At 37.9% G+C, this 26,500-nt stretch overlaps 1 protein-coding gene across 3 annotated transcripts in view; it reads right to left on the bottom strand.

Annotated features, from left to right (window-relative positions):
- LOC106059239 (potassium voltage-gated channel protein Shab-like) overlaps positions 1 to 13,371 on the bottom strand; it is a 316,180-nt gene extending 302,809 nt beyond the window's left edge. For all 3 annotated transcript variants that reach the window (XM_056031358.1, XM_056031359.1, XM_056031357.1), the window contains exon 1: positions 12,832 to 13,371. The gene's annotated coding sequence lies outside the window, so the exon portion shown is untranslated. The remainder of the gene's footprint in view (positions 1 to 12,831) is intronic.
- Positions 13,372 to 26,500: the final 13,129 nt, after the last annotated feature.

Genomic DNA, 26,500 nt, shown 5'->3' on the forward strand with positions numbered 1-26,500 from the left:
TGACAGTTTTCAATAATATCCAAGAGATAGAGAGGAAGGTGTGTGTGACAGATGGGACATGGCATAATTGAACTTCTTAAATCTAATGTCCATTAGCTAATGTTGAACATATATTCCAAGAAAAACACAAGAAGAAAAATATTCCACGCGAATAGAGATATTAAATATTGTATGCATTATTCTCATAAATGTAGTTTCTCTAGTGATATTCTTGAGAAACTGTTTAGTTCAATGTGTAAACAACAACACTATGTACAAATCTCCAAGTCCAAGATGGAGAATCCCACGCAAAACATTGAATATAGATGTCAAACAATTTATCAGAAATTGAAACTATTAATACAATACAGTAGCGTAGGTCTAGATCTAGATTCTAATGCCATTGAGATTAGTTTCGACATAAAAATGGCGAATAAAATATTACACCGCCAAAAAAAAGAACCTACTAGGCATCAAAGGCATCAAATACTGGACAAATAGATTCTATCCAACGCAAATGGTGTGGTGCCTCGATGGTCCTAGATTCTATCCAACGCAAATGGTGTGGTGCCTCGATGGTCCTAGATTCTATCCAACGCAAATGGTGTGGTGCCTCAATGGTCAGACAGACTAAGGATAGGTGAAGGCGAAGGGGAAAATATTGAAATTTAAAAAAAAAAGCTAGACTTAATTAATAATTGAGCACCTTTTCTTATGGTCATTATCAAAATATTATTTTAAAAACAGAACATGACCGCATATAGAGTTGTCTACAAAGCGGATCTGTCTGTCTGGTACAGTTTGCGTACACATTAGTTCTCCCACTTTTCGTTCTTGGATCAAGTTGAAACTTTGCACAATTATTTATTTTCCCTAACAAAACACGAATTAATCAAAAACGTGACATATTCAAATATCTAATAGAGGCGATTAATTAATTTTGTTTAATATAGAAAAGGGAAATACATTTTTACAGTATTGAGATATATGGCTGTATATGTGCAGTTCTTTCCCTTCTACAAGCCTTTTTGTATATTTTGCTTCTGTCAGGCAATTAAACAAGTCATATTTTCCGGCAACGTAGACTTCATTTGCCAATATTCAGCACGTCATTACTTTGTCAATGTGCGTCCTCCAGTCTGACAGCAGGCTGATAGTTGAATTATTTATACGCAGTCTAGGCCTTCGCTTAAATGGTTCCAGAGGAAATGGTTTAATAATGTTATGTATAGCGATGTTTTCATGTTGTGATTATATACAGCATTCAATTTAGAATGAACCCGACTCTTATAGTGCTCACGCTAAATTACGTAAATGATTTCACTTCTCAAAATTAGAAGATCTCTTTACAAGTCCTGATTGTAAAACGAACTATTACCGTTCTACATTAGTTTAGAGTTTTCTAAAGATTTCTTGACCTTCAAACGTCTTCTTTCCTCTGTCCACCCAAGTTGGTGATTACTAAATCAGAAGACTCGATAGTCTACTCAACACTTTCAGCTCTAATTCTATGGCGCCACCCTCCCCGCCCTCTTTTTTTTAAATACACATCTCTTTAACTGTACTCGTTTTTTGTGTAAATCTTTTTCCACCCAGAAATCTAGTTTCCTTGACTTTGTTTCTCTCTCTCTCTCTCTCTCTCTCTCTCTCTCTCTCTCTCTCTCTCTCTCTCTCTCTCTCTCTCTAACACACACACTCTCTCTCTCTCTCTCTTCATCAACGTCAGGTCAGTAAGGCCGTCCGAGGGACACCTTGTTGGACTCAATCAAGACCGTGTGCCCAATAAACCACGCGCGATAATCGACATTATTGAAGACTGACCACTGCCCAGGCATAGTTCTGTGACCTCAAGAAAAATTAAGCCGTGAGGTGGCGGTGTTAGGGATGGAGTTAGATTATTCAGCAAGTGTATATATAACCTACGTCTCCGCGGAATTTTTTTAATGAAATAAATGAGAAAGAGAGAGAGAGAGAGACAAGAGAGAGAGAGAGAAGAGAGAGAGAAGAGAGAGAGAAGAGAGAGAGAGACAAGAGAGAGAAAATAGAGAGACAATAGAGAGACAATAGGGAGACAATATAGAGAGAGGCAAGAGAGAGAGACCAGAGATAGAGAGAGAGAAGATAGAGAGAGACAATAGAGAAACAGTAGAGAAAGAAAGATGTTAGGTTGAGAGGTTAACGTTGGGTCTGATCATAAACTGAAACCGAAAGTTTCTATTCTATGTGTTTCTGGTCTACAAATAAGTATGTTTTCAGAAATTCCAATCAATTCAAGTACAGACACAGACATAATTATAAACATAAGAATACATCCTCCATTATCGATTATATCTTATCAATAAGACTATTAGTGTGAACAAACAACAAACAATCTGTACATGGTCTTCATGGCAGGAGGAAAATCATGAAAGATACTTCAGTACTTGAGAGGTACTTAAGGTGGCAAGATAAATAACCAACGAATAAGTTCAGTGACAAGCAGGGTTTATCAGTAGTAGACGCCCTTGCTGGCTGGGGCAGAATGTCGCACGGTCGACTTCCAAGATATTTTGTATGATGATCTAATGTCAACATTGAGAAAATACTAAATGTGGCTCATCAAAAATGGCTGAGACGGATTTTGGGAGTTAGTTACAGAGATCGGGTCTCAAATAAAGAAATCCTATGCCGAACTGGGAGACGAATACTTAGTGAGGTTGTCACAGAGCGTCGCATGAGGTTTTCGGGACATGTTCTCCGACAAAACAAACTACGCATACCAAGAGTTGCGATGACATGGAGGCCAATACGAGGAAAGCGCAAACAGAGACGTCCTCATATAACTTGGCGCCACACTTTCATGGAGGACCTCAGAACAGTGGGCACCAGATGGGAGGAAGCTTCAGACATTGCCAGTGACAGATCTTTATGGAGACAGCTTGCCGCCCAATGTGCTGAACGGCGCGGGAGGACCTAAGTCTAAGCAAGTAAGATCTAATGAAAGGAAGAAGAGCTGCAGGTTGTCGACTGCTCATAGAATATATGTATCCATCATCCATCCTTTGCCCAGTTTTAGATACGACAAAATAAACAGCATGGGCGACATGTATAAGCAAGGCCTTGTGATAAGTCAAGAAACAAAATGCCTGTAGCAAGGCCTTGTGCTTAGTCAAGAAACAAAAATGTAAAAGCACAATTTATAATGATTTTTTGTTATAATTTCATTATTGATATAATAAAGACAGCCACAGGGCTTAGGTTAGACTACGAAACATTAGAACTGTCAAAATTACTCTAATGTAAACGATGAACCAAAATGACTTACATTTCAGATGATGTTTGTAACTTCTCTATGCTCGTAACTATTCCTTAGGAATACATTTCAATAAATTAGAGCGAAAATTAAAATGTAGTTTTGTGTGTGTGTTTTTTTCAGTATATTGACCAAAGACGTAGATTTTTTTTCTCTATCTTCTGAACTTTTCTGTAATCCCAAATGTCTTAAATGTCCTAATTTTAATTAATTCAGTATACGGAATATAAGTGTGGTGTTGTACTTAAGGTACCAATAGATCCATGTATGGGATAAGATGTAACTTTTTGTACCATTTTCTACAGATCTGAGAAATACCATCCAGACATCCAAGTGATTAAGACATTCTTTCGCTCCACACAAAAAGACTTCAAAAAAAAAAAGTTTATTTCTTCTTATGTACTTGAACAAGAGCCGCCACTTCCCTGCGGCACTCCCTTAACGTTACTCTATGTTTGAATGTTGCCCAAATAGAAGGAGGTCCCAAGAGAAACAGATGGCAATAAAAAGCCTGGACCTTGCCAAAAAATTTCTGGAAATATCCATCAATAGACGATGCAAATTATCCTACTCTGTGTCTCTGTGGGTGGACAGCATTAATGGGGTGATTGGAGCAAGACCTTACAGAGATGATCTGGACAGTCAAGCGCACAAACACCGTGTAAGTCAAACATCATTGGACCTAAAACTGCTGACTCTACAGTTCATAGAAACACGAGGGCGATAGAGACTTTGTGAATGTTTGAAAGGTTAAGCTGAAGCATGATAAAGTCATTATTTCAGATGAACAGTTAGAGAGTATCAATTGAAAAGTGACACAATTGAAGACATTAGTTTTAAGTCAATAATATGTTTCAGTTGTAGGTCTTGTGTTTTTCATGTGGAGAGATGCTTAAGTCAACTGTATACGTTGTACCATCACATGCTGTATATGTTGATTGTACCATCACATGATGAATATGTTAATTGTACCATCACATGATGTATATGTTGATTGTACCATCACATGATGTATATGTTGATTGTAACAGCACATCATTCGTTTATTTATTTTACCATCATATGTATATATTGATTGTTCCACCAAACATACTGAATTTGTAGATAGAAATAACAATAAATATTATTTTATTGTACCATCACACGCTGTGCCAATTGACTGAAACATCACATGTTGTATCTGTTGACTGTACCATAACATGTTGTATCTATGACTGTAGAAGACTGTACCATTTGTTGTATCTAATGACTGTACCATCACATGCTGTATCTATGACTGTGGTAGACTGTACCATCTTGATGTATCTAATGACTGTACCATCACATGTTGTATCTATTGACTGTACCATCACATGTTGTATCTATTGACTGTACCATCACATGTTGTATTTAATGACTGTACCATCACATGTTGTATCTATTGACTGTACCATCATATGTTGTATCTATTGACTGTACCATCACATGTTGTATCTAATGACTGTACCATCACATGTTGTATTTAATGACTGTACCATCACATGTTGTATCTGTTGATTAGTAATTGGCTGAAGAAAGCTCGAACAGTAAACGTGAATTATTTTCAGTGATCATTTCAAACTTCATATTTATATGATAAATTATTTATAACAGAACTAAAAGCAGAACTTTTCTTATGTATTACTAGACTGGTAAGACAGGGCAAAGCATGTTTTAAGATGTCTGCATTTGATGTAATGAAAAGTGCCTCAAGGCAGGCGCAGAGCAGGTGAACAGAAAAACCAATTACAAAGTATACAAAGATGGCTTATGAAGCCTCAGAAACAAAACATACAAGCCTGGGTCAATGACCTTGGATAGAGTGGTCTCAACAGAAGTTAAGTAGGCTGAAATAAACGATAAACAGAGGCGTAAACAATAAAGGTCAGCAGATAAGGTCCATACCGCGAGTAAGATCTGAGACTGACCCATGCCTCTTGTCCGATATGAGATTGATCAGACTGTGAGGTCACTTACTGTATGTCCAAGTTTGTAAATATTTGCATTATGTAGACTGTATGTGCAATTTCTCTTCTGTACATATATTGAATAGACTCTAATCTCATGTATCGTGTGTACAAGTCTGTATATCCAATAACATTTGGTGTCAATTACTGCACGTGGATTTCTTGGTATACAAAAATATCGAGTGCTGCTATTGATCGCAATATTAATCTTACTCAACTTATTGCGTTCGTCATGGCTTCGTGAGCACCCTGTCATTCAGACGCCATCAACCTGTCCAGTGTCCACGCTTTACTGCCCACCCCCCATCTTCCTGGAGAGGAAATTGTGCGCACATTGAATGATATATTCCTACCACATCAAGATGTTCGATCTACGCGAAGAAAACAAACAAAACTAGAGACTTTCTTTCTCCTTCAAGTCTCTTTTAGTTGAATCATTGATCGCGCTTAAATAATTTATAACTAGACTTATGCTGGAAGAGACCTTTGTCTTAAAGGTTTAATTTAATTTTGTTTTTTACATACGTTGTTGGCGTGATGCTGTGGCTGGGGGTTTAAATCCTAATGAAGACTCATATCTGTCTTGGTCCTGAAGAGAGGGGCGCCATGACCGCACTTCCTCGTGGTGGAGGCTGTCCAGGCCTGAGCAAGCTATTATAGCACAGTGCAGGACAGGCCACTGTCCTGTTGGCTGATATTTCTCACGGCTATGGCCAAATTTCGTTTCACGGTGGGGAAGAAGAGGAAACCGCGCCTCATATTCTGTTTGACTGCCCCAGACTTGCTAATCTCCGCCTCGACAGGTCTGGGAAACCAAAAATTCTCGACCTGTATGGTGACATGTATGCACTACGCAAGACAGCAGGGTTTCTGTCCAGGGCTTTTGCAAGAGAGGATTTAAGCCTCTCAAGCCCTCACTCAAGTAGAGTTTGATGATGATGATGATGATCTTGGTCCAGTGACTAGGCATCTTTAACTCTGTCTCTCCGTAATTATTTTCCTCGTTTCGATAGCATTACTCATTTTGCTCATTTCTATTTCACTATCCTGTTATGATTAAACTTCAATAACTTTTTTGTTTGTTATCAGAAAATGTTATATTTGGTATTGAATTGTAGGAGAAAGCATGCTCTTTTTACACAACACAAATTAAAAGTTTATAAATCCAAAAATAAATTTAGTTTAATGGGAGTCAAATCAACCTTGGCACCTTCAATTGGGTGAGAAAGAGTTAACGCATACCTAGCAAGCTTAGAAAATTCAGACTCATCCATTCAGTGTTAGAACTAAACTGTTGAACACTTTATTAACTTGTATGGACATAGAAACATATTTGACATACACAAAACTTTATTATAGACATACACACACACACACAGACAGACAGACAGATATAGGTAATGTTTCAGACAGAGACACAGATAGACAGAAAAATGACTGATTGAGATGAATCCTTATGGAAAGCAAAAATGTTTGAATGGATGATTGCGAAAGAAAGATAGAAAGAAAGAAAGAAGGAAGGAAGAAAGGAAAGAAAAAATAATTACGTTTTAGAAAACAGAATTGATAACAAAATAATCTGAAAACACATTTGTTTAATATTTCGCTGTAAAGTATTTGAAGGACGACTAGGGAAAAAAAAATCTGATCAACAAAATTCAAGTTAATATCACTCCATCGAATATTTTCCCTGGTGTAATTGTATCTGTTAATATTAGTTCACTAGATTCCTGACCTGAGGTCAGCAAGCCAAGCCTTGATGGAATAGGAAAAGAAAAAAAGAAAGGATCACAGTACCGGAAGCTAACGATTTCTACAAAGTATCCGTTAGCGTGTCCATCTGTTGCCATGACAACGCTGGAAACATATTTTTTTTTTTTTGTCGAATGTGGGTCTCGTATTGCGAGTCACCAGGAAACGAATTAGGGACTTCATATTTTATTAAGGATTTGTGAGATTTCATAGGTCAGGCCAAGGATTGATAACGACCTTTCAGCGTCTTATTAATTGGAGAATCCCTTTATTGTTAACCCACGAGTTTTCTCCGTAATAGTTGCCATGAAAAATGTTTGTTAGAGACTTGATTGCTATGCTGTTACCTCACAGGGACTGAAATAAAATGATCCAAGCTGTTTGGTTTATAGGTCTGTGTAACTCTGAAGAGATGCGGGGGCGGCTAACCCAATATAGAACTTTCTCCAAGGCGGTTAAATTAATCCTATTCACCTAAAAAGGCTCGTTTTCGAGTCTGTCAATACTTCTTGCCTGAAATAATAATGGAAAGACACGAAAAGCAAGACATGCTAACTGATATTCATTTTAATTATCTTTTCTGTGTTTAAGTGTTGATCAACTTTTGTGCTTTCGTGTTTAAATGAGTAGTGTTATCATGGGTTGTGTTATCATGGGTTGTTATATAGTTTGGCTCACTCTCGCATGTGATTTTTTTTAAGGGAATAGACTTTTACCATAGCAGTTTAACATTAGAACTGGTCAGTCAGTGCAGGAACTCCGAGATTCAATCAGATTTGACACTTTTCTTTTTTCTTTCTACCTTTCCTCTCTTAGGCTTTTTTTTTTCTTTTTCTCTAGTCTGTGAAACTTGAATGTCATTCTCATCTCTAAGTCTGTGAAACTTTTTATTGTCATTTTCATCTCTAAGTCTGTGAAACTTTTTATTGTCATTTTCATCTCTAAGTCTGTGAAACTTGAATGTCATTCTCATCTCTAAGTCTGTGAAACTTGAATGTCATTCTCATCTCTAAGTCTGTGAAACTAAACTTGAATGTCATTCCCATCTCTAAGTCTGTGAAACTAAACTTGAATGTCATTCTCATCTCTAAGTCTGTGAAACTAAACTTGAATGTCATTCTCATCTCTAAGTCTGTGAAACTAAACTTGAATGTCATTCTCATCTCTAAGTCTGTGAAACTAAATTTTAATGTCATTCTCATCTTTAAGTCTGTGAAACTAAACTTGAATGTCATTCTCATCTCTAGGTCTCAGACCGATACAATTTGGGATGAGCAGCGTAGTTCTGCCAGCCTAAGATCTAAACCTACGTTGCCTTACACAACCAATGCTTTGGGAGTTAACACGGAGAGAAATTCAGAAGACAGTCACCAGCTTTCAGCGCACTCAACAGTTAATTGTTTTCTTGTTGATTGCTTGCATAACCAATGAGGAAGTTCTAGGAAGAGCAGGGTGCCATGACATCCGCTCTGTTATCAGCAGCAGACGCCTTGGCTGGCTTGGCCAGTAGGTCGACTTCCACAGGACATCCTGTATGGCGATCTAATAGAAGGCAGGAGAGCCGCTGGTCGCCCACTTTGACGGTATACGCGACCTAAAGCTCTTTAAAATCGACACTAGCAGCTGGGAAGAGGTGGTACTGGATAGATCCACATGGAGAGAGAGCATAAAGAAAGAGTCACGGATTGTAGATGCCATACACAACAGAAGCAGAAAGAAGGGTGAAAATGCAACGGCGCCTGGTGATTATATATGCCTAACCTGCGATCGCAGCTGTGTATCAAGGATTGGCCTCTTTAGTCACACAAGAAGTTGCAAAGGGAAAAGATCGTCTCTCGAGACGTAAAATGCCACAGACAGGCTTTCAAAACTTTGGTTTTGAAACTTCGGTTCTCGCTCCGAGGAGTGTCTCTGGAAAAACGTGAAGTTGCAAAACGAGTCACATAAATGTGCGGTTTGAAAGAGATTCATTCAAATAAAATTAGAAACAGAGGCGCTATACATTCAGTAAGAAGAAGAAGACATGTCAACAACTCAATGTTCTAGACATTTCTATGTCAACAACTCAATGTTCTAGACATTTCTATGTCAACAACTCAATGTTCTAGACATTTCTATGTCAACAACTCAATGTTCTAGACGTTTCTATGTCAACAACTCAATGTTCTAGACGTTTCTATGTCAACAACTCAATGTTCTAGACATTTCTATGTCAACAACTCAATGTTCTAGACATTTCTATGTCAACAACTCAATGTTCTAGACATTTCTATGTCAACAACTCAATGTTCTAGACGTTTCTATGTCAACAACTCAATGTTCTAGACGTTTCTATGTCAACAACTCAATGTTCTAGACATTTCTATGTCAACAACTCAATGTTCTAGACATTTCTATGTCAACAACTCAATGTTCTAGACGTTTCTATGTCAACAACTCAATGTTCTAGACGTTTCTATGTCAACAACTCAATGTTCTAGACGTTTCTATGTCAACAACTCAATGTTCTAGACGTTTCTATGTCAACAACTCAATGTTCTAGACATTTCTATGTCAACAACTCAATGTTCTAGACGTTTCTATGTCAACAACTCAATGTTCTAGACATTTCTATGTCAACAACTCAATGTTCTAGACATTTCTATGTCAACAACTCAATGTTCTAGACATTTCTATGTCAACAACTCAATGTTCTAGACGTTTCTATGTCAACAACTCAATGTTCTAGACGTTTCTATGTCAACAACTCAATGTTCTAGACGTTTCTATGTCAACAACTCAATGTTCTAGACGTTTCTATGTCAACAACTCAATGTTCTAGACGTTTCTATGTCAACAACTCAATGTTCTAGACATTTCTATGTCAACAACTCAATGTTCTAGACGTTTCTATGTCAACAACTCAATGTTCTAGACGTTTCTATGTCAACAACTCAATGTTCTAGACGTTTCTATATCAACAACTCAATGTTCTAGACGTTTCTATGTCAACAACTCAATGTTCTAGACATTTCTATGTCAACAACTCAATGTTCTAGACATTTCTATGTCAACAACTCAATGTTCTAGACATTTCTATGTCAACAACTCAATGTTCTAGACGTTTCTATGTCAACAACTCAATGTTCTAGACATTTCTATGTCAACAACTCAATGTTCTAGACATTTCTATGTCAACAACTCAATGTTCTAGACGTTTCTATGTCAACAACTCAATGTTCTAGACGTTTCTATGTCAACAACTCAATGTTCTAGACGTTTCTATGTCAACAACTCAATGTTCTAGACGTTTCTAAAAAGAAAAAAAATCCTATTCATTTTGTTTATTACAAAGGGAAAATAAGAGTCTACGGACGCAGACAATATCAATATTGTGGCATGGATCCAGTGTCATCTAGATGTAGGTCAAAGATAAACTTGAGACACTAGATCTGACAGCTAGACATTTCCAAACTTAGTAACATCATCATATAACACTAGTTGGAATATAGCTACGCTGTAGTTTCATAGCGTTGCAGTTGACAAGAACTGTAACTCTATACATCCAGCAGTGGCGTAGCTAGGGTGGAAGGGGAGGAGGGGGGAGAATTTGAAAATCCCCCCGGCACACCAGGTGAGTGTATTTTTTGCATTTAATATTAAATATTGTGCAAGTGCAGGGGCCCCCAAAGAGGTCAAGGCCCCCAGGCCCCCAAATGATAGCAAATTCCTATAAAGCTATAGACATCGAGAAAACATGGACCTTGATTCTTGAAGAAAAGCGTGTCACACGGAAAATGGCCAGCTCCTCTACCACCAAAGTGAAAGCCACCTTGACATGCAATATATGTGGACGGGAGGGTCTCTCCTCAGATGAAAAAGTGTTCGAGATGAACCATAGTCGTTTCACGACTGAAGGAGGCCAATGATGATGATACGTGTTTCATACGAGATGACTAGTTTACATGCTTCACTTCATTAGCACTCCACACTGTCCAGCATTTATAAGACAATTAAACAGAAAACACTTAAACAATTACTTTGACGTACATTGCAGCATTAAAAAAACTGGTGTGTTTTCCCCATAAACTATATATACAGGACTGCCAACTGTGCGCACCAGGCCTATATCTTCCAATTAAATAAGTCCTGTACACCGAGGCGTCCTTGGTTGCAGGGTAAAGTTATTTCCGGTGAATTTTTTTTGCTATATAAAGACAACATCACTAAAGATTTTATTCACTACTTCTACACCAAATAATGAATGGAAACTCAATTGTCAAGATTTTTCAGAGGTAATTGTGCACGAATAAATTTGTGGCTTATTTATTGTACTCAACAGAACATGAATCAATTTAGAAAATTAAACAATTAGTTAATTAATAATTAGTAATTAATAATTTTGTTTGACACCGAAAAAAAGGGAAATAACTTCTGCATTATTGAGATATATAGTTGTACGTGTGGAGTTGTTCCCTTAAATAAGCTTTGTTTTTTTGTTTTTTCTTTATAGTATTTTTATTTTGTTTGTTTGTTCGTAAGCTTAAATTAAGTCTTCTAGACTTGAAACATTGACTAGAGTAACACCTTAATGCTCGTAGGAGGTAGTAATTTTATTTTTAAAGAAACATTTGCTAAAGTCAGAGTTGTCTGTGATAGTCGTCTGCACGCTAAGTCTCAAACAGATTGACGTTACGCATTTGTGTGTCAGGTGATCACGTGTCCCAGCTGCTCTGTACTCACCTGGAGGGGATCGATAACACCTTTGACGTGATTATCACTGGACACACAACAACATTAATATTGGATGATGGAGATGTCGCAAACGGTGGTTGCTTTGATAGGCCTCCATTTAGTTCACATTAAACGTTCATACACACAAGGATAAACAAAACTTTCAGAACAAATGTTTACCCCGTTTCAATTACACTTGCGAAAAGAAAAATGACATACGAGGTTCTGGTCTAACATGAAATTACAACAAAGAAAACAAATCAATTTACAAGAGACGTTAACAAAACAAATGGAAGCTTTTACTAGTGTTACATCTAATCTGAACTCATAAGCAGAGGGCACATCAAACCTGAAAGTTCTGCTTATTAAGATTGGACAATGGGATGTAGGGCTGAGAGGCATTAACGGCTTGGTGACCTACCCAGCGGGTTGAAATCAAACTCGACTTGAGTTGTGAAACATTCTCCCAGACACCTCCTTGACCCTGCTCTATTCAAATGTAATTTTGTTGAAGTAATCATAGCATCTAGCTTTAGAAATAACTGACTTTAATCTAAATCTGAACTAATACATCAATAAGGTCAAAACTTTATTTTTTGGACTGTAATAGAACAAGATTATATTCGTGGACCACTTAACATTTGCAAATGTTAGAAGCAGAAGTTAGAAGAGTGATTAATTTGTTGTATGTGTCGGTCTATCTTATCTTGCATCTGTTCAAATAACATTTCTAGAGATGATTTTTTTGTTCTCACCTAATGAAGCTGCTTTGATTCTAAACGTTTTCTGAACCACATTAACTCATTCTCTCCTTTATTATTTTTCCACGTTTCGAAGGAATTCTACATTCTGCACATTGTTAATTCACTCCCGTGTTATGATAAAGATTCAATAGTGTTGTTGTTTGTTATCAGAAAATATTGTATTTGGGATAGAGTTAAAATAACATGCATGCCCTTTCTATATAACACAAAGACATGTTTATAAAATTAAATATGTTTTTAATTTATTGAGGTCAAATCAACGATGGTATCGTCGATTAGGAGAGAAAGAGTTAAACACAGAAAGTAAAGGGACATAATTCAGTGTATAACAAACAATTCCACTTACTCCGCCTTTGTGAGCACAGCAATTACTATCCCTTAGAATATAGGAATCCTCTCTCTTTTGATGAAATGTATATCTTCTCATTATCTTCTCCTTCCAATGAATGCCGAGAAAATCAAATCCAAGATGTTAAATCCAACTAGAAAATACGTCACATAGTATCAATAACTATTCCAAGCATGTGGGGGGAAAAAATACAAGACTTCATCATGGATGCCTCCAGGCTCATATCTTTTTAGATTTAATCTTTCTCGTTGTGTAACATATGGTGATATCATTGGGTTAGGCAATCATAACAACTGCTATGATTTAAACCTTGTTGAAAAAGAGTGTGTGAATACCTTCTTACCAACACATGTCGGGCTGTTAGAAGCTAAGGCCTTCCCAGTGTTTGAAACAAGAGAAGGCTAAGTACTAGTATTTAGTACTCCAAGAGGGATAAACGAGAGACGGACAGAAAAGAAAGTATAAAAGAAAGAGAGAGAGAGAGAGATGATTTTTTTTTGTTGCCCTGAAGTGACGATCACAACGAGGGTCGCCTCGGATGTGAGGAGAGATGTTGGAAAGGAGGCTGGGGAGAGGGGTGTTGCGCGCGTGAGCGAGTAGCGGACATTGATGGTGGAGTTGGGTGGCTGGGTGGGTGCGATGCAGACTTTCTGGTGTCGTGCGGTGGATGTGTTGACTGTAGTTTTAATAACGTGGCATAGAGTGGGAAATTACCTATGCTTTTTGGAACAGGTTTAGCCACTGCCGCTGTGGTGGAGACAATGTTATTGTTATGCTTAAAGATAATCTAATTCAGCTAATGAGAGACTCCAGTGTGTATGTTATCCAGATTTATATGAATAGGTTAAATTACAATCTTCAAGACATCTCATTAAAAAATGTATAAGTATAAGTATGTTTGAGCTAGAAGACCACATAAAATCCGATCAAGTTCTAATCAGTAAGCATGTATTTAAAAAACAAAAGTAATACTGTGAATATGATACCGTAGGAGAAAGCACATACAAATGTAGATCATTGCAATACGTTTATTGATTTCACATTGACACACAATCATACAATTTTACAAGAGAAAATCAAAGCTGCATTCTCTCATATGTTCTATGTACAATGAAAGAAACTTGAGAGGGATTAGCAACAAACTTAATCATAAACAAAAGACGAATTTGCGATCTCTGGACTGTGTTTAAAGAGCCCTTATTTCATACACAGCCATAACAGCCTAAGTCTTTGGTGTCAGCTACAACTGGCAAACATACTGAAGCCAAAATGTGAACGATGCACACAGGGGCGGATTGGGTATCAAAATTCGGCAGGGCTATTCTATACAATGTGGCCCATAAATTGGGCAGGGCTATTCTATACAATGTGGCCCATAAATTGTATGGGCATCCAATCATATATTGGCCCCAAAAACATTATCTTAAGTTCAATTATGTATCGAAAGTATTTTGTTATAATTTGCTATTGTGGGAAGCGTGGTCGAGAGGCTAAGTGCGCTTGAACTTATGAAGGGGGCTCGAGGTTCGACACCCGACTCGGGCAGAATTGTGTTTACTGAGCGACTGAAGGCAGTACGGAAAAACCTTCTCCTAGCTAGATCCCCCCTCCCCCCCCCCCCACCCCCACCCCCACTGGTCCACAAAAGAGATTGGACCAAAGCGCACTGAGAATGCTATAAGCATGAAAGTAGCGCTATATAAAAAGCCATAATTTCTTTAATTTATGAATAATGTTATAAGACTTTATGGTATGCCAACTTTGTATCCCTTGCGATTGAAGATGAAATTCAATAACTGCTTTATAGCCTCCAAAAGGGAAGAGTACTGCTGTTCATCTTACTGTGCACTCATTAAATGTATATTACATGTGTATTGAATGTGTACATTAAATTGCTTGTTGTTTATAAAGATGTGTTCTTTTATTATAGGATTTAATTAGAGACGCGCACTGGCAGCTTAACAAAAAAAAATATTTAAAAAAATGTGTATACTCTCTCTGCCTTTGCAACGCCTTCTTTGTTTGCACCCTGCGCATCGTAATGCTCGTCCACATAGACTTTTGACTTGGAACGGCCCCATTCATAACGTCTTCCACTGTACAATCACAGAATTATAGCGAATTCTGGCATCACTTTTCTCATTAGAATTTGCAGTGATTCAATGGGAATCCATGAATGATATTTGGGAAATATGCTGTAGGTTCATTGAACAGACAGAATTGATCTAACGAACTCTTGAATAGAACTATTTTTTTTTCGTGAATGTATTACTTGTGTACTTAAAATGTTTGCATATTGTGAGTATAACATTATTGGCTAATCTCATTGTTGACACTAACCCTAGGGTCGACTCTTCACCCAAGCTATTCTTATGTTATTTATTTCCTACAGAGTATGATTGTCTGTGGAAGGAGAACCAGGGAAAGAAAAATTTCTTGAAAGTGTCATTAATATTTTACGTAACTAATTCTGTGTGTGTGTGAAAGTGTGTCTGTAGGATAAAAGAAAGTAGCCTTTGTCCAGCAGTAAATGTTGTTTGACCTGTGAGAGTGACGTGTACACATTATAAGCTACCAGCCCCTTTCCAACGTACTTAACAATGTCAAGGATAAAGAACGCGATGAGGTCAACAGTGAGAAAATAAAGTGAGTCTTTCAACATCGTGATAAGTTGGTCTGGGACATAGAATCTAGACTTTTTTTCCTACTGAAGTACTGGACAAACGCTAGCTTCTATAGCCTTAGTGAATTGACCAAACGTAGTACGCTTCGTGTCGTCCGGCGGTCAATGATTGGCGCGCGAGGTCAACGAATGCGACAAGCAGCATTGGATCTAATTCAAGAGAATCTCTCGATTCATTATCATTCTGATGGGAAGTCTAAAAATAGACACAGATATTCCGTCTAAACATGCAGGGGAAAAAATCGTGATTTAAACAATGTTGTCTTATCCCTTCCGCTCTGATGTCACTTTAGATCATTTCCTATTCGGGTTAGTTATTGTGGGGAACTTTTTGGGGAGAGAGGTTAATATAAAAGTTGTCTTCATGTCGTGATCTACTACAAGGTACTATTTGAGAGATTTCTTTGTGAGAGTGACATGTACTAGAAGTATTCGAAAAATGAATGTCTTTTTAAAATTCAATTATTTAAAAAAAAATAAAAGTTATAAACATTTATATTTGTATCAGTCGCATTTTGTAGCCAGGTTTTATCGGAGCCATCTGCCTATAGTCAATCTTTAAACCTGTATAGTAATGCATGCGTGAAGCTAAGTGCTGTAACAATGGAGGATGTCTAGTTTTGTTGTATATGTAAGGTAGAACATTTGTAAATGAGAGAAAACGGTGAATTAAATATAGTGAAGCACTAAACAGTTCTGACCAGGGCACAAAGTAATTAACATTTGTGACCAGGTCACCAAGTAATAAACAGTTCTGACCAGGGCACCAAGTAATGAACAGTTCTGACCAGGGCACCAAGTAATGAACAGTTCTGACCAGAGCACCAAGTAATGAACAGTTCTGACCAGGGCACCAAGTACTGAACAGTTCTGACCAGGGCACCAATTACTGAACAGTTCTGACCAGGGCACAAAGTAATGAACAGTTCTGACCAGGGCACCAATTACTGAACAGTTCTGACCAGGGCACAAAGTAATGAACAGTTCTGACCAGGGCACCAAGTAATGAACATTTCTGACCAGGGCACCAAGTAATGAACAGTTCTGACCAGGGCGCCAAGTAATGAACAATTCTGACCAGAGCACCAAGTAATGAATAGTTCTGACAAAAAGACCAAGTAATGAACAGTTCTTATTAGGGCACGAAGTAATGAACAGTTCTGACCAGAGCGCCAAGTAATGAACAATTCTGACCAGAGCACCAAGTAATGAATAGTTCTGACAAAAAGACCAAGTAATGAACAGTTCTTATTAGGGCACGAAGTAATGAACAGTTCTGACCAGGGCACCAAGTAATGAACAGTTCTGACCAGGGCACCAAGTAATGAACAGTTCTGACCAGGGCACCAAGTAATGAACAGTTCTGACCAGGGCACCAAGTAATAAACAGTTCTGACCAGGGCACCAAGTAATGAACAGTTCTGACCAGAGCACCAAGTAATGAACAGTTCTGACCAGGGCGCCAAGTAATGAACAATTCTGACCAGAGCACCAAGTAATGAATAGTTCTGACAAAAAGACCAAGTAATGAACAGTTCTTATTAGGGCACGAAGTAATGAACAGTTCTGACCAGAGCGCCAAGTAATGAACAATTCTGACCAGAGCACCAAGTAATGAATAGTTCTGACAAAAAGACCAAGTAATGAACAGTTCTTATTAGGGCACGAAGTAATGAACAGTTCTGACCAGGGCACCAAGTAATGAACAGTTCTGACCAGGGCACCAAGTAATGAACAGTTCTGACCAGGGCACCAAGTAATGAACAGTTCTGACCAGGGCACCAAGTAATAAACAGTTCTGACCAGGGCACCAAGTAATGAACAGTTCTGACCAGAGCACCAAGTAATGAACAGTTCTGACCAGAGCACCAAGTAATGAACAGTTCTGACCAGGGCACCAAGTAATGAACAGTTCTGACCAGGGCACCAAGTACTGAACAGTTCTGACCAGGGCACCAAGTACTGAACAGTTCTGACCAGGGCACCAAGTACTGAACAGTTCTGACCAGGGCACCAAGTACTGAACAGTTCTGACCAGGGCACCAAGTACTGAACAGTTCTGACCAGGGCACAAAGTAATGAACATTTCTGACCAGGGCACCAAGTACTGAACAGTTCTGACCAGGGCACAAAGTAATGAACATTTCTGACCAGGGCACCAAGTAATGAACAGTTCTGACCAGGGCACCAAGTAATGAACAGTTCTGACCAGAGCACCAAGTAATGAACAGTTCTTATTAGGGCACCAAGTAATGAACAGTTCTTATTAGGCCACGAAGAAATGAACAATTTTGACCAGGGCACCAAGTAATGAATAGTTCTGACCAGGGCACCAAGTAATGAACAGTTCTGACCAGGGCACCAAGTAATGAATAGTTTTGACAAAAAGACCAAGTAATGAACAGTTCTTATTAGGGCACGAAGTAATGAACAGTTCTGACCAGAGCACCAAGTAATGAACAATTCTGACCAGAGCACCAAGTAATGAACAATTCTGACCAGAGCACCAAGTAATGAACAATTCTGACCAGAGCACCAAGTAATGAACAATTCTGACCAGAGCACCAAGTAATGAACAATTCTGACCACAGCACCAAGTAATGAACAATTCTGACCAGGGCACCAAGTAATGAACAATTCTGACCACAGCACCAAGTAATGAACAGTTCTGACCAGGGCACCAAGTAATGAACAGTTCTTATTAGGGCACGAAGTAATGAACAGTTCTTATTAGGGCACGAAGTAATGAACAGTTCTTATTAGGGCACGAAGTAATGAACAGTTCTTATTAGGGCACGAAGTAATGAACAGTTCTTATTAGGGCACGAAGTAATGAACAGTTCTTATTAGGGCACGAAGTAATGAACAGTTCTTATTAGGGCACGAAGTAATGAACAGTTCTTATTAGGGCACGAAGTAATGAACAGTTCTTATTAGGGCACCAAGTAATGAACAGTTCTGACCAGGGCACCAAGTACTGAACAGTTCTGACCAGGGCACCAATTACTGAACAGTTCTGACCAGGGCACAAAGTAATGAACAGTTCTGACCAGGGCACCAATTACTGAACAGTTCTGACCAGGGCACAAAGTAATGAACAGTTCTGACCAGGGCACCAAGTAATGAACATTTCTGACCAGGGCACCAAGTAATGAACAGTTCTGACCAGGGCGCCAAGTAATGAACAATTCTGACCAGAGCACCAAGTAATGAATAGTTCTGACAAAAAGACCAAGTAATGAACAGTTCTTATTAGGGCACGAAGTAATGAACAGTTCTGACCAGAGCGCCAAGTAATGAACAATTCTGACCAGAGCACCAAGTAATGAATAGTTCTGACAAAAAGACCAAGTAATGAACAGTTCTTATTAGGGCACGAAGTAATGAACAGTTCTGACCAGGGCACCAAGTAATGAACAGTTCTGACCAGGGCACCAAGTAATGAACAGTTCTGACCAGGGCACCAAGTAATGAACAGTTCTGACCAGGGCACCAAGTAATAAACAGTTCTGACCAGGGCACCAAGTAATGAACAGTTCTGACCAGAGCACCAAGTAATGAACAGTTCTGACCAGAGCACCAAGTAATGAACAGTTCTGACCAGGGCACCAAGTAATGAACAGTTCTGACCAGGGCACCAAGTACTGAACAGTTCTGACCAGGGCACCAAGTACTGAACAGTTCTGACCAGGGCACCAAGTACTGAACAGTTCTGACCAGGGCACCAAGTACTGAACAGTTCTGACCAGGGCACCAAGTACTGAACAGTTCTGACCAGGGCACAAAGTAATGAACATTTCTGACCAGGGCACCAAGTACTGAACAGTTCTGACCAGGGCACAAAGTAATGAACATTTCTGACCAGGGCACCAAGTAATGAACAGTTCTGACCAGGGCACCAAGTAATGAACAGTTCTGACCAGAGCACCAAGTAATGAACAGTTCTTATTAGGGCACCAAGTAATGAACAGTTCTTATTAGGCCACGAAGAAATGAACAATTTTGACCAGGGCACCAAGTAATGAATAGTTCTGACCAGGGCACCAAGTAATGAACAGTTCTGACCAGGGCACCAAGTAATGAATAGTTTTGACAAAAAGACCAAGTAATGAACAGTTCTTATTAGGGCACGAAGTAATGAACAGTTCTGACCAGAGCACCAAGTAATGAACAATTCTGACCAGAGCACCAAGTAATGAACAATTCTGACCAGAGCACCAAGTAATGAACAATTCTGACCAGAGCACCAAGTAATGAACAATTCTGACCAGAGCACCAAGTAATGAACAATTCTGACCACAGCACCAAGTAATGAACAATTCTGACCAGGGCACCAAGTAATGAACAATTCTGACCACAGCACCAAGTAATGAACAGTTCTGACCAGGGCACCAAGTAATGAACAGTTCTTATTAGGGCACGAAGTAATGAACAGTTCTTATTAGGGCACGAAGTAATGAACAGTTCTTATTAGGGCACGAAGTAATGAACAGTTCTTATTAGGGCACGAAGTAATGAACAGTTCTTATTAGGGCACGAAGTAATGAACAGTTCTTATTAGGGCACGAAGTAATGAACAGTTCTTATTAGGGCACGAAGTAATGAACAGTTCTTATTAGGGCACGAAGTAATGAACAGTTCTTATTAGGGCACGAAGTAATGAACAGTTCTGACCAGAGCACCAAGTAATGAACAGTTCTGACCAGAGCACCAAGTAATGAACAGTTCTTATTAGGGCACCAAGTAATGAACAGTATGACCAGGGCACAAAGTAATGAACAATTCTAACCAGGGCACGAGCCATGGACCCTCCGATTCGTCGATTCCTCCTAGCAGCACCACTGAAATGGGAAAGGGGAAATATCTTTAGTCGGGTGGTTTGTTCGCCTGTTACTGTGTTGCTGCTGGTTAAGACACTCCACTATTTCGCTATATTTATTTTCTCAGAAAAAAACGCTGTCTCTAGTGCTGCCTTTATATATCTAATTTTAATGCGGTTTTTAAATAGTTTCACTTCTACTCAATCATGTTGAACTGTTGTAGAGATCTTGTTATATTTGTCCCTAAAGAATTATCAATTCATGACTAACTTACAATACCAAATCTCCTTCATTCGCAGAACAAGACCTGTTCATAAAAATGTATATATTTTTGGAAGGGAAAAGTCCATTCTTCAGGTCCAGTACTACATTGAATTTGAAGAGTTATACGCCATCTCAACATCGGCAAAAAAAATGTCCTTTACTCATTAGTTATTAAGAGAGATGTAAAATATTCTTATATTGTATAAAGGAGGTCTGGTTTTTTTTTAGTAGTTTTTTTTTGTTATGAATACAAAAACAAATATATGAGTTCATTATTTGCTGGTGTGACACAGGCTTTTAATCTGACTATTTAATATTTTTGTGAGTTCAGAACATTGCACTTATTGCTACAATGTTATTATAACATATTTGTTCTTTGATTTAGATTGCACAGAGTGTTACGATGTGTTTGTCGACTAGCTGGAGTTTTTCGACTTTTGATCCAAAATGTCACTATCGTTTCAACCATTATAAAGCCAACAGAATTACAAATAAGTTGTTGTCTTTTGTTTTGTTTGTTTTTTTTGTTTTGCTTTGTTCTTTTATATATGTTAGTCGTTACAATTTAGAAGTGTTTTTATTAATTATATTTATTATATACCCGATTTTAAAGACTGTTCAATATATATTATATGTCAAAGTTAATCGGTAAAGTTATTATATCATTTCGTCTATTTGCGGCTGATTATTCCCCTTCACGCACACTGAACAAATCTTCAATGATTTCCCCTTGACAATAAATCAAAGCGAAATGGGAAGAATGAAGGCCGGAAATTGTGTGAAGTACTCAGTTCTGCTTTTATGGAGGATGATAAAATTTTTGAGTTTGTCGTTACAGAACAAAAAGATATCCACTTTGTAACTGTGCACTCAAAAACAGAGGTTCTAAAACTTGTAGAAGTCAGGATCCAGGAACGTCACTGTTGACCACAAATGATTTACCACATGATGGAAGATAAGAATATCACAAACTATATATATGTAGATGTGAATATATAATTCACATACAAGGAATGATGCTTATGATGCTTACACATTGCATTTGATAATCATATATTTTACGATTAACATTCTTGTATTAAAACGAGTCCTGTTAATGTGAATATACTGCGGTATTACGTCTAGCCATTCTGCTATGTCTACCACATTTAAAACTATTGTTAAAGATGAGACTAGTTCTTGTGAAACTCTGTCACTACCAGCCAACTTCAACGACTGTACTGAGAGGGTTGCTAATTCGTTATAACTTTGTTTCCAGAGACCATAGATGGCTGCCTGGTTGTGCGGTTTGCGCGCTGGACTGTCGTTCAGATTTATCGATGGTCCCGGGTTCAAACCCTGCCCGCTCCCATCCCCCGCAGTCCTGCGGAAGGTTTGGACTAGGAAGTAAACTATCTTCAACTCTGAAGGAACATCCGAAACATGCAAAACATTTTACAAACATTTTTACAAACTTTTGAGACGCTCTTAACTATTGACGAGGCTGAAACTGAAGCATCCCGAAGAAAACCCGCCATTTTCCTTCTCTGTACCACATTATAAAACGGCCCATTGAGGAACGGTGAGTGGACCCTGACAGGATTGTTGAGGTTTTCTTCCATCACCGCCCATGGTTCCTTGGCACTCCAGCGTGTTCTCGTTTAGCTGACCTATTTGCCTACTCGTCTCTATCGAACTCCGCTATGGTGCTGAGAAACGTTTCCCGGACGTCTGCCTACCATTCAGGTGATCAAGTGCGTGTAAAGTCTAGCCTTATTTAGTGAACTTAATTTATCGATCAGACTTGAGATCACGCGTAGTCTGACCTATTGTATGTGCAGCACCTTGAGATCTGAATATGTTAGATCACGTTAATTCTTAAAAAAAACAAACTATTAAACGAAGTTAAATAAAGCAATGTAAACAAGATATAATAATAATAATAATAATAATAGTAAAAATTAAAGTTCCCCTTTCAGACTTGCGATCTATAAGGCCAGCACAACGACCAACCGCCTTTACCTTCCCCAAATAAAGTCAGGTACCCATTACAGTTGGGTGAACTCATGGCTAATGGTTAAGCGCTTGGCTTCCGAACCAGGGATCCTGGGTTCGAATCTCTGTGAAGACTGGGATTTTCAATCTCGAGATTTTAGGGCACCCCTCAGTCCTGTGGCTACACATGGAAAACTCTGATTTGACCATTATAATTTTTCAAAATATAATCATCTGAAAATAAAATTTGTCTGCATATCGTGGACACACGTCAGTGGAAATTCCCGCATATATTTGCTAATGAGTTAAATCATAAATTTACTAATAGATGTTCCGAAACATTTTGCGCACCCTATTGTAGAATACAGCCTGGAGTACAGTCTTTTTTTTTATGTTTCTAAATGTAAATCTATATTACAAAACTAGAATCTTTTATGTAATATCTCTAAGTAGATCTAGATCCAGTATTATAGTCTAGACTACTGCCTTTTAATGTTACCATGTCTGTATCACCAAACTAGAATTTTATATATTCTGGGTAGATTTATGGACGTTGCCTAGATTTTTTTTAGAGTGGGGGGAATATGAGCGGGTTTAAAAAAAACATTCATTTTTAGATCTCATTCATTAGTAATTGAAAGCAAAGTGTCAAAAGCTTCGTTAAAAAGGAATTATCTTTTAAAGAAAAACTTTCTTTTTCATGTTTTTTTGTTTGTTTTAGGTTTCAGAAAACAACGAATGGAAACAGAAAGGTAAAATGGGTCAACACTCAACAGTGACATTTGTGAGCTAAGTATGTAATGTCAGTTGTTTTAAAGCTCAGTTTAAATGACAAAGTTATATTTACATACTCCAAACAGGCAGAAAGTCATTTAATGGACGTGCCAACAGCGCAAGATTAATAGTGAGATCTAAACATCACGTTGGCTTATACTTTCTTGAAGTATTGATCTCTCTCTCTCTCTCTCTCTCCCTCTCTCTCACTCACTCACTTCTTTTCTCACCTACTTTTATATGTTTTTTTTTTCTCCCTCCTCTCCCATTTTTCTTTTATTGCTGTCTACGGTCTATCACAAAAGATCTAGGTTAAAGCCTGATCGTGTCCAGTCTACTGTCTATCACAAAAGATCTAGGTTAAAGCCTGATCGTGTCCAGTCTACTGTCTATCACAAAAGATCTAGGTTAAAGCCTGATCGTGTCCAGTCTACGGTCTATCACAAAAGATCTAGGTTAAAGCCTGATCGTGTCCAGTCTACGGTCTATCACAAAAGATCTGGGTTAAAGCCTGATCGTGTCCAGTCTACGGTCTATCACAAAATATCTAAACTAAAGCCTGATCGTGTCCAGTCTACGGTCTATCACAAAAGATCTAGGTTAAAGCCTGATCGTGTCCAGTCTACGGTCTATCACAAAAGATCTAGGTTAAAGCCTGATCGTGTCCAGTCTATGGTCTATCACAAAAGATCTAGGTTAAAGCCTGATCGTGTCCAGTCTACGGTCTATCACAAAAAGATCTAGGTTAAAGCCTGATCGTGTCCAGTCTACGGTCTATCACAAAAGATCTAGGTTAAAGCCTGATCGTGTCCAGTCTGCGGTCTATCACAAAATATCTAGGTTAAAGCCTGATCGTGTCCAGTTATTTTTCAGTTCTTCACTAACTGTACAGCAAACACTTAATGTTCTATACAGGTGTCCTATTGCGTTCAGAAATAAGTCGCTGTTGTATTTCGTTTAAGAGCTTTTCTTTAATGTCTTCTGGGGATTTTCTAATCAATGTCAATATGTGATTTGAATGTCAATATTGATATGATAGTATATTTAGAAGTGCTAAAGTCTATATTGCATTCTAGCCTTATTATTATTATTAATATTATGTGGTTTGATTGTCAATATGTGATTGAATGTCAATATGTCATTTGAATATCAATATGTGATTTGAATGTCAATATATGATTGTATTTATAGAAGTGCTTAAGTCTATATTGTATTTTAGCCCCAAAAAGGTTGCAGTGGCATGAACAAGACGTGACAAAGTTTCTAAACATTTAGTGATGCTGGTAAAAAGTGGAATGATAGAGGTCAAGGAAGTGAGGACTTAGATCAGATTGGATTAGCACCACTAAGACTATTTGCATGAAGAACGAAATAGACAAAAACTCGAACTGCCTATTTTTAAAACCCATTGAAAATTGTGTTTCCATATATTCAACTATCTAGTCTTGAGCAGCAGATAACACAAGGTCAAGAAGTATCAAATAAATAGGATATAAACCGAAGACGCTCAATTCCTTCAGCCGAAGGCCATATTAGATTCTCAACAGGCGTGTCACGAGCCAGGTTGATACTTTTCTTCCCTTTGTAACAAAGCTTCTATCAACTGTGTCTGTCGGGTACAATTTGTGTACACGTCCTTTGTCCTACTTCCCATTCTGGGATCGAGTTGAAACTTATAACAATTATTCATTGTTCCTAACAAAATATGAAAAAAGAATTAAAATAACCAATTAATTAATTATTGGTGATAATTAATTACTTTTATTTGATATTGAGTTTCTAGATATGGCTTACAGTATTGATCTATATGACTTTAAATAACAGTTCTTCACCTTAGATTAGCTTTGTTTTAAAAAAAAACAAAACAATATTTCTTTGATTCTGTCTGTTTTAACATACTTATTTCATTCACCGTGGTGAGAAGTTTCGATGGGCCAGCTAGTACAGCGTCACAGGCAAAATATGGCTCGCTGGCCGTCAGTTGGACATAAATAGTGTATTCAATGATCGAAATCTTTAAATGAAACGAGTCCTATGTGGTTGTATACATTTTTTTCTAAAACTGAACCTTTTTCAGTACAGCACGCTTTATAACAATACTTCGGGGGAGGGAGATTTAAAAAAAAAAAGGAATATTTTTTGCCCCCCCCAATCCCCCCCCCCCTTCCCTTTGCCACTTCTAATAATAGGCCTATAGAACCAGACATACAAGATGATGCGCAAAATGTTTTAGCAATTTATTTATTACACTGTAGTGCCCAGGAGACTTTATCGGTGGGAAAGGGGGGTGGGGGAGGGGTAAAAATGCTTCGAAGCTTTTTAATCTAACATTCATGAGTTATTAAGAGAAAAGGTTGTATAACTTGTATAATGGAGGTATTGCCTGTTTAGAAACAGTATTTACACAATGTTTTTCTTGTTGTGAGATGTGTAACATTATTGAAACATCAGTCCGTCATTTCATCTCAAATTGATTTTGTCTATGTCGTAATGAAAATTATATTTAGTTTTATTCACAAGCAGAATTTTATTCAAGTTATCTCAAGTTCTATAATCTCAAATAGTATACGTCTACATCGGTTTAATTCTCTACTAGTAATCAGGTACTACAAATTAAGGACCGACAACAACAGTGTGGTGATAATGTACATGATGTAATGAAGCAGATAAATTGTGGTAATGTTGTTTCTGTACTCCTGTCTGCAATCAAGTATGACGCAATGGCTTATGGCATACACGTTTAACTATCAAGCATACCAAGCAATATAAGGAACTTCCTCTTGATTGTTATGAATTTGCTTAACAGCTCTATATAAAGTCATTGGTGTTTCGATGCTAGGGAAAAACAAAACGGAAAAAAGGGACATAATATAAAGTAAAACCTTTATGATCATCCTCTTATTATCTCCCCTCTGTCGGTATTCTATAAAAATAATAATGTTAACAAATTGTTTTGATAACTTTGAAGTAGTGGATATTTGACATGATAGTGAATCTTATTAAACACCAAACTATGTGCTTGTTAACTGTTTAATGTGAATCAACGTTTTTTGTAGATCACTGAGTGTATATGGAAGGTGTAGCACACTTAGTTCCGTGAGGTGTTTACATATATATATACATATTGTTATGACCCTGCATTGCATACTGT

Source organism: Biomphalaria glabrata, chromosome 5, assembly GCF_947242115.1.
Source record: "Biomphalaria glabrata chromosome 5, xgBioGlab47.1, whole genome shotgun sequence".
NCBI lineage: Eukaryota > Metazoa > Mollusca > Gastropoda > Planorbidae > Biomphalaria > Biomphalaria glabrata.